This window comes from Chaetodon auriga, chromosome 12, assembly GCF_051107435.1.
Source record: "Chaetodon auriga isolate fChaAug3 chromosome 12, fChaAug3.hap1, whole genome shotgun sequence".
Classification (NCBI taxonomy): Eukaryota; Metazoa; Chordata; class Actinopteri; order Chaetodontiformes; family Chaetodontidae; genus Chaetodon; species Chaetodon auriga.
In genome coordinates this window covers 11,608,988-11,618,976 of record NC_135085.1, presented here as the reverse complement: position 1 = coordinate 11,618,976, position 9,989 = coordinate 11,608,988, and positions in this window count along the sequence as shown.

Sequence of the window (9,989 nt, the reverse complement as noted above, 5' to 3'; positions counted from 1 at the left end):
ATCCATCTCTAGCTTTCTTCCTTTTCCCTTTTTCCTTTTGGAAATGTCAGATCTGTAAATATACTTATGTCTTTGCAGATCTGAATATATTTGTTGATGTAGCGCGCTCCAATTTCCAAATTCTCTCCCCTCCTACAGATGAGAAGGAAAATTAAGACAACATTATGGATCATCATCAACAGAGATTTTATACAGCTGCTCTGTCGAATCTAAATGAGATTTAAAATGTGTGTGAGACAGCATGGTGCTTACTGTCAGAAGCCACAACGCTAATCTTTTTAATTTAGTGACGCGTCCCTTCGTCCCACAGAATGTCTGATGCACACATTGATGTACTCCTCATTTTCAGTTTCTTCTGTGAACCTTCACACTGATGCACTAGATGGCAGACTTCCCCTGCAGTGAGTGAACGGGGAGAGCTTGACAGGCTCTGAGAGAGTCATCCAAATTTAGCCCAGGAGTGTAGAGTGGCAAAAATACAACCACTGCAAGCCCAAGGCTACAGCTGACATTCTGCTCTTCATGGCAGTACACTAAGTTGTGAGGCTAAAGAGATAATATGTCAGCTGGCCTTGAATAATTTACACTTCCCATTCTAGACACCACAATGCTTAAATATAGGCTGCTAGATTCACATTGTGCTTAAGAAGAGTGTTCAAAAAACCTGATGTGTGTCGTTTCACAGGCAAGCGATGGATCCGCCGGTTGATTTTTGCGTCTCCCTGTGGCGATGGTGTTGCGCATTAGGCTGTGCTTGAGAAATGTTATTAGAGAGGGATCAAAGAGCACATGTCCCTTTTAGACCACCAAGCACATTCATGACTCAACAGCAGCAAGGTCTCCCTCTCCCTTCATCTCTCCCTTTATTTATCTGCTTTGATCATACCGTCCATTCACAGCTCACCCTCTTGCTTCTTGTTTCTGTCTTTTACCAGGCATGCGCCAGCTCTCGGTCTGTCTAGCATATGTCCTATGATTGTCCTTTTCATCCCCTACACCAACACTATTTTTTTTTTTTTATCATTCTGCCCACGTAAACCCCACCACCACCACCACCACCACCACCACCCTTTCAAAGCAGTCTGCCTACAGCCCTCACTTCCCCCTGCGACACCCTGCCATTCGTTCCTCTGTTGGGTTAAGCAGGGTCATATCAAAGCCTTAATGCCTAAATGTGTGTGTTTGTGTGTGCGTGCATGAGAAAGCATGGCCCCTCCTGCTTGAGCTAGATTATTCTAAGTTCCTGACCTCTGGGTGGTGAGAGGGGCCCTTGTTTGGAAACACAGGCACTTGTCTTTGTCTCTTGAGCCCGGTGGGGGAGCTCGACCAGGGGCCACTCTTGTCAGGCGAGTCCACGGACGCGCTCGGTCTGTCCTGGGGCTGCCGGTCCGTCCTCTGATCCTCATCTCCACCGTCTTAATATTAATATGCCGTGAATAAGCGGACAGCTGGTTGGGCAGGCAAACACTGCCGGGAAACACACACTCAAACATACACACGCACAACAACAGGATGTGTTTGGCTTGCAAGCAAAAACATTGATCCCGAGTCCCCTCACTGTGAGTCAATCTGGCCCCAATAGCCATTCAAGTGTATCTGCTTGATCTGATGTTTCCCGATAAGAGAGATTCCTCCTGGGGTGTGTGTACGTGTGTGTGTGTGAGACATATTGATTGTTGAGTGACATGGCACTATAGATCCAAAGCAGCTGCTAAGAGTTTAAATGAGACCCATAACATATCATTAAATCTCTGCGATAACGTCGAAGGAAACTCCAGCGAGTGTGTGCGCGCACGTTGCACTGAAGGCTGTATTCTCTCATGGCTCTCACGCTGTAATCATCCATACGAACGTGAGAGGTTGGCAGGCCAGAGGTAAGATCGATCATCCTCTGTTTGATTGGAGTACAGTGGCCTCAACCTTAGAGGCCCTGCTCACTGTGAACTGTGAATAAGCTCCTCAGTTCCCTACATTTAACCGAAGACACATAAACAAGAAAAAAGTCAAAGCTAGCTTCAAACTCTTCCCTCACTGCTCTCACAGGCTCTGGGCTGGTGAGAGACGCCTTCCATTGCATGGGATCAATACATCTTCCAATTCACTCTTTGCTACTGAGGTTTTTCCTCTTTTCTTAAAAGAATACTCCCACCGATTTTAGTTGAGGGCTCGGCAGGTGGTTTCATTCTGGGAAATGTAGGATCCATAATATTCGGAGCTTGACCCATACTAGAGAAGTCTGGATGTCTCAGGCTCTGCTGATTCAAATTTTAATATTTTATGAGGCTGGCGCAGCGGTGCTTTGAATTAGACGTTAACATCGGCATGCTAACTTGTTTGTGATGACAGTGCTAACATGCTGATGTTTAGCAGTCCTAATGTTTACCATGTTAACCATGTTAATGAGCACTAATTACAAAGTACAGCTAGGGTTCATCTTAAGAGGGCATGTGTGCACCGACTTTCATGGTAGTCTGCCCAACAGTTGTTGAGACATTTCCCTCAACACCACAAATCTCAACCTCATGGTGCCACTACAGGAAAGGTCGGGAGAATTCACAAGGATTCATCCTCTGGAGAACGTGGACCCTGCCTCTTGTACCCAATGAATGGATTTTTCTTTCTTTTTTTTGTACTTTTTTAGTCATGAGAACTCTCCAAAGAAAGGCAGAGAGCTGACAGAAAATGAGTTACCAGAGAAAGGAAGGAGTCTGTTCAGCCTGAATTATTTCACTCGTGGGTGGATTATTTTTACACAACTTCAAATGTAAGATTTTTCTAAAAAACATATCTTTCAGATTTGAAGAGCACCAACCATAATCACAGCTTTATGCAGGTCTTTGAAAAAGCCAGAGATCATCCCATGTGAGCTTTTACAGGAACACCATGAAACCATGTTTAAGACTTCATTGCACACAGAAATCTAGATGATAATCTGTGTGTTGACACAGCATGTCCACCTTCCACTTCACACAGCTCTGACTGTAGTCATTTCAGAGGACACATCCAAGGCCACTACAGTGCCATCATCATTGAGAGGGAAGAAGACTCACTGCTTCTATTTCCATTCACCCTGACCGTTCAGGGCATGTTTTTGTACATATTTTTAAAGAGGAGCTTATGCGCACACACACACACACACACACACACACAAGCACTTCCAGATGGTGGAGGTGCTTTGGTTATGAGCTGCGTTACCACAGGTAATGCGATCACAGCGCAGACAGAATGATGTGTTTATATCATCCATACTGAGACAGGATGGAGGGAGGATGGAGAGCAGCGAAGGGGAGGACAAACATGACATTAAAAGGGGTGGAAGGGCTGGAATGAGTAGCTGACAAGAGGAGGGGTGAACGGAACAGAGGAATGCACACAGCAGGAGTGAGGGATAATGAGAGAGAACAAAAATGGATGATAAACGATGAGAAAGTGAGGAGAGGACAGAGAGGAGGAGGGAGCCTGCCTGTCAATCAAATTACGAACCAATCATTTGACAGACGATTGCTTTGACCCGGAGGATCACATTCGCTGCGGCACACATACACACATTCGCAGATGCACTCAGCATCCTTTCCACACAGTTGCATGGAGATAAATGTGTCTCGCTCGCATCCACCCTGGTGTTAAGTGCACGTATTAGGGCGTATCAGCATTCATGTATGTGCTCTGTGCGTGTGTGTATGTGTGTCTGAGTGTAAGTAAGTGAATGAGTAATGAGTGAGTGATGGATGGACGATAATGCACATTTACCCTCTCTCACGAGGGCTCGAAGTGCTTAGATGTCTAGCCTGGCTCACACATACACACACTTGCACAGAACTGTGTTTGATAAGACGGCTTCCCTCTCACTCATTGTGTGCCGTGCATAAATCTCCTCCCTGCTCCTCGTCCTTTTTATGTTTACCTCTCACTCCATTTATCTCCCTCTATATCCCTTATTTTGGACCTTCTCTCTCTATCTGCCTCTCTCACCCTTGCTGTCTGTCTCCTCGTAATGGAGCTAATTTGTTTAGCACACAAAGAGTGTCTGTCCATTAGTGCAGGCCTGGCCGTGCCAAGAGAGATGGTGACAAATCGCACCAACATGTGTATCTGCTCTGTGTACATAATTGTGTTTGTGTGTGTGTGTGTGTGTGTGTGTGTGTGTGTGTGTGTGTGTGTGTGTGTGTGTGTATGTGTGAAGGTAAGGAAAGAAGAAGCCACAGTTCCTCATGAAAGTGTTCATTTACAGTTTGGGATTTTACCGTAGAGTATTATGTAATGTGGAAGGTTTTCTGCAGCTTTCAGCCACCTTGAGCTCATTGTTTTGCTTTGCCAGATTCAAACACATTTAACAGTAGACAGACTCTCTCCAGACACGCATTTCACTTTACTGAATGAAGTGGGCACAGCAGGAAATTCGACTGTCTTTGTGTGACCTATCAATGCAATATTTCTACTACTTCCTGCCCTTCAGGAGATAAACATGACTTAATGCGGCTTTAATAACTGAAAGACGTCGTGTTGCTTGTTTCTCCTAAGTAGTAAAAAAACATTTGTCAGGGTTTTGAACTGATTTTTTTGTATTATTTGAGCTTATTTTATTCAGTTTATTAGTCTATGTGGTAAGCAAGAGAGACGAGAGTATTACTATCAATGTGACCTCCTTTTTCCTTCAACACAAACCAACTTCTCTAAACCGTCTGTACATGCCTGCACTGCAGGTTTCAGCCAACCGTCATCTTTCTACATAAATCATGTAAGTTACAGGTCCTGTGTGCTCCAGGCTTGATGTCATTAACAATGAAGCGCAGACTTCCTGAAGATGTAACTGCCTCTAACTGCCTCTTTCACTCTTTCACTCGTCCCTATAGACTCTCAGTAGGAAGCAGTAAATTGAGGTGTTGGACACTCATGAACCATCACTCATTACTCAGCTGCAGAGTCTTAAAACTGTAGTTTTTGCACCTATAAAATTCGAAACATAACATTGAGAGAAAGTGGTGACATGCCAAACTTTACATTGTCAGTGAATTTCACTTTAATCCAGGGTTTAGGATAAATAAATCAATAAGTACAAAGGACACGGTTTTGAACATTTTGCTTGGTTTGGGTGAAACATAGGCCTCTATCACAGCAGACATTTTGACCTGCCACAGTTGGAAAAGCTAATGTGTTACTTACAATATTAACAATGGCTCTATTATATGGCACGAGTAACACCAGGACCGTGAAACTGAGTCAGCTAAATGGAATTCAGCCATCCTTTACATTATTTACACTGTGCTTTTCCTACTGTCACGTGTCAAAATATCTTCTATGAAATAGATTGATTGTTAATAAATCTAACATTTTCCCTCTGAAGGAAATAATGGCCGTTTAAGGTGGGACTTTCCCCTCAGCGGCTGTCTCGCTCATCTATCCACGTCCTGCATAGTTTTGGACACTACTGGCCCAAGGATTTACTGTCACTGAGGCATCAGCGACTGTAAATCTCAAGTCTCGAGACATGGTGACATTAGTTCTGTGTGATCCATATGCATGACAGTCAAGCCTTAATCCTTATTCGTATTCTCCCTGATCTCGGCCTGCCTATCGATACAAAGCACTAAGCAAGCAGGAAATGATTGAGCTCTGAGCTGGGCATCTCTCCCTCCTCTCTCTGCCAACAGACTGTCACTGTTTGGGCAAACTCCAATTCGTCATGATGACTCCATCCTCCCTTTTATCCATCCATCTATCTCTCTTTTAACGCCTTTGATTTGATGTGACATTGGCTGAAGCAAATAACATAAAAGATTTGATGTGCTCCCATTTGTTGTTGTTACATTGCAAACGTTCTGCGAGGGACATAACGATGTAGACATCATGGAGGCACTTTCTTGTTCAATTGAAAAATACTGTTATGCAAATTACTTTGGTTTTCTTGTTCAAATTGTTGCTCATCTCACCTCCCCTGCTGAATCTGCATGGTTTCTCATCACTGGCTAATCGGTCAGCTCAGGCAGGAATGTGATACAGGAAGACAAGGTCAGTTTTCATTGATTGTTAAATCATTCTGCTGTTTGAGGAGGACACGATTGAGATGGTATAAGACACTGAATGCTCTTCCCTCACAGACTTACAGTAAATATCCTTCCTCTGAGCTCAGCTATAAGCCAGACAGCATTCACTTTGGGTTCGAGTCAGCAGTTAGTGTAAGTATGTGTGTGTCTGTGTGTGTGTGTGTATCCCCAACATTTGGTCTTTAACAACCAGAGAAAATACAGGCCAGATGAGAAGACTCTCGGAGAAGCGTGAATGTCGTCCTCTCTCAGTCTTTTTATCTGTCTGTGTGTTTGTTTTTGCCCTGTCTACATAGCTTGTGTCACTCTCAAGGAGACCCTCCTTCTCCTTCCCGCTCTCTTCTTGTGGGTAGAGCTGGCAGAGACTGGCAGAATTTCCTCCCTGAATAGCTGTTTTTATCTCTCTCTCCCTCCCTCCATCTCTTCCTCCTTCTATCTCTCTGGCTGAATGGCTGTCTGGACTGAGCTAAAGGGTTTTTTTTCTTTTTTTTTTTTATGGAAGCTCCGGAGACCTGATGTTGAGATATTTGTGCACACTATCTACGAAGTTAAACGTTTTAGGATTGGTGGCCACAGTAAAAATCCTAACCTCACTCTCGGCGGTGCCCTGAGCTACAGTACACTGCATCGCAAAAAGTAAGCCAAGGACAGCATACGTTTAGGGAGATCATTTGTGTTTTTGCAGACGGGGCCTTGAAGACTACAGGGTGGGGGGATGCTGAAGGGGCCTTCGGGCCTGCGTATGCAGCCGGGACAGGGAGACAGACGGGGGCAGGGTGGGCTTTGTGCACCAGGCCTTTCCCACACTCCCTTTCACCTTTTGTTGTATGGCAGCACCAGAGCTCTCTGACATGACGAATCGTTCTGTCTGCTTAACTGAGACGGTGGTGGTAGGAAAGTAAGAGTGGAGTGAAGTGGAATGATGTGAGTGTGTGTGTGTGCGTGTGTATGCAATTTTGTCCTTTAATCTTGGTGCCTGAGACTGTCTCTGCCTCCCATCCTCTGTCCTGCAATTCTCTGCTCGTCTGTCGGTCTGGAGCAGGGGAGTCGAGGTCTCAATGCTTCCAGCTCTAGATGGGCAGATTCCACAGCGGATGAGCCAGACACAGGCGCACACACACACACTCACACACACTTATGCACATGTTCGTATGCACACTAATGCCTCTGCCCAAATGCCAGCACCAAGCTGTTGCCCATAAAGCCTTCAGGCTGTCACAATAGAGACATTACCACATGAGTGAGTGGCTTTGAATAGCACTAAGGGTGTGTGTGTATATAGAGTGTGGTGTGCTACGGGGGGAGTTCCTGGCAAGGCAGACGACCCTGTCATCACCTCTGCCCCTTGTCAAACAAGCGATTGCCGTCAATGGCACATGCATGCAACACACACACACACACGCACGCACTTGCACATACTCCTGTCTGTTGCGCTTATCCAAGTTTCATCTCTACTTTGTTACAGTCCTTTATTTTCTCAGACAGGAGCTCTGGATGAAATGTTTAAGGGAGGGAGCAGGGTGGCTGATGAGCTGACGACAGATAAAGTGAATGGCTGACCCGTCCGGGCTGAGCAGGGTGAAGGGTGAGAATCTAGAGGTCGAAAGAGGAGGGAAAAGGAATGAAAGAAGGACTCTTTTCAAAATGAAATGAAAGGGCTAAGAAGAGATCAGCACTTCCATGTGGAAATAAATTCTGCGAGCTTTAGTCAAAGACCGCTGCAAAATGACGGTGGCAGATAGAGCGACATGAAGAAGGGCATAAGGAAACGCATGACATCAGTCACTGGATCATCACTGCATGTGTGTGCATGTGTGTGTGTGCAGCCTTGAAATGTCATTATGCAAAAGTGTCGCTTTGCGCTGGCGAGATCACTCTTTCACAAGGCATGCAGGATGTGTGTGTGTGTGTGTGTGTGTGTGTGTGTGTGTGTGTGCATTTGGGTGCATGTATGTGTGTGTGTGTAAGTGTGGTAGAGGGAGTGACAAGGGTTTAAGGGGCTGTGTCACACTGTCACTGCTGGAATGCATGACAGCAATGCCTTGTCACCCTACGGATGAATGCAGTGTCATGGCAGCAGAAGAAGAAGGAGGAGGAGGAGGAGAAGAAGAAGAAAGAAAAAAGGGAGGAAGGAGTGAGTGAGTGGAAGGAGGAGAAGAAAAAAGGACCCTTTTTTTTTTCTTCTCCACACACTCAATAAGGAAATTAGGTCATCCAAGTAAAGCCATTGCAGGGAACAAATCATTATCATAATTGGACCCTTAACAGAAATGTGGAGGTGGTTGCTTCACACACACACAAGAAAAAAACACAAAAGGTGACACACACTTCTATACATGCATTGCCAAGAGGGAGTAAAACAGAATTTCAGAATAAATCAAGGTTTGTTTGACAGTTTTATAGCTCTTTCAGGAGCCTCATTTGGGACAGAAGCGTGATAGAGGAACGTTGCTCATGGTAAATATAATTGTGGTCATGATCCCTCCATAAATCATGCTGTGGTTACCTCGCATTTACCTCCAGACTGCAGGGGAAAAATCCCCGCGCATCAGTTGACCTATGGGATCTCTTCACCCCGTTCTTTCAGCTGTCCTGAGTATTCACAGCAAGAGACTTGCCCAGTTAGATAGTTAGGTTCTAATTTCACCCACTTTATATTCAAAACCACACATCACAATGAGGACTCAAATGTTAGAATTAAAAGAATAGTTCAACATTTTGGGAAATGCGCTCATGCACTGTCTTGCAGAGAGTTAGATAAAAAGACTCATAGCTTAGCACGAAGACTTGAAACAGGGGGAAACTGCGAGCTTTGCTCTGTTTAATGGCAAAAAAATCTGCCTAACAGCGCCTCTAAACCTCCCTAATTAACACATTATGACTCACACATTATATGCAGGGCAACTAGCAGAGACTCCAGGAAGTGACTGCGCTCAGCCAAGATATGGTCTGGCCACATATCCTCCCAGTAAAACCACAACATGTCATTTTTATACATTGATTTTTGCATGAATTGAACAAACAAGATGTGTTAGCGAGCTTTAGGGGTAAGTGAAACTGGATCATAAAAATCTTTTCTGGTGTTCCCACTAATGTCTCTGCCTCTCTGGAGTTTCCTGGTGAACAGATAGCTTAACCTGTGGCTAAAGTTACTGCTAGTTAGCTTGGTTAGCCGTGCAGCTAGTGGTCCTATCAGCTGATTCAGCCCAGGAGCCAGGATCTAAACCCAGCAAGAAAACCACCTCTGTACTGTTTTCCCTGTCGTCAAACTGGCCTCTGTCTGTCTCTGAGGCTGAGCTCTGTCCCAGCCACATTCACAGGGAACTCCCAATATTGGCTGAGTCAGCTAATAGGACCTCTGGCTGCATGGCAGGGGTCATAATGCACATTCTATTGCTATTGGCAACCTGTAAACACCAATCAGTGGTCCCTCTCTAGTTTCCTGTTTTAACAGGAAACACGTAAATACGAAAAAGCAAGTAGCACCCTGTTTCATGTAAAATCAAAACAGATTTAAAAGTGAAAATTAAATGACATTTCCCTTCATCTATTGCTAACAAGGACTAATTGGCAGAAATTAATCATGCATCTCAATTAACTGCCAGCAAATTAAATCTTTTTGCATCTCATGTCGCCACAAACTGTTGTTGGTTTCTAGAGTATTGTGATATTTTGTGTTGACCTCAACCAGCAGGTGCTACATTTGGTCAAAACAGACGGAGAAGGCTGACACCGGAGGCACAGGAGGTACAATGTTCTGTACATGACACAAACACACATGCACACACAGCTGAGCAGTTAAGTGAGAGAGGTAACATGTCACTCTTAAAGGTATTCTCTCCCAGCAGAGACAGGGGTTTCACCACAGGAGCGCCGTAAAACAGGCCATGTTAAAGAAGAGGAAGATTGAAAGGTTGACCCCACACACTCTCAGCATTTCCTCGC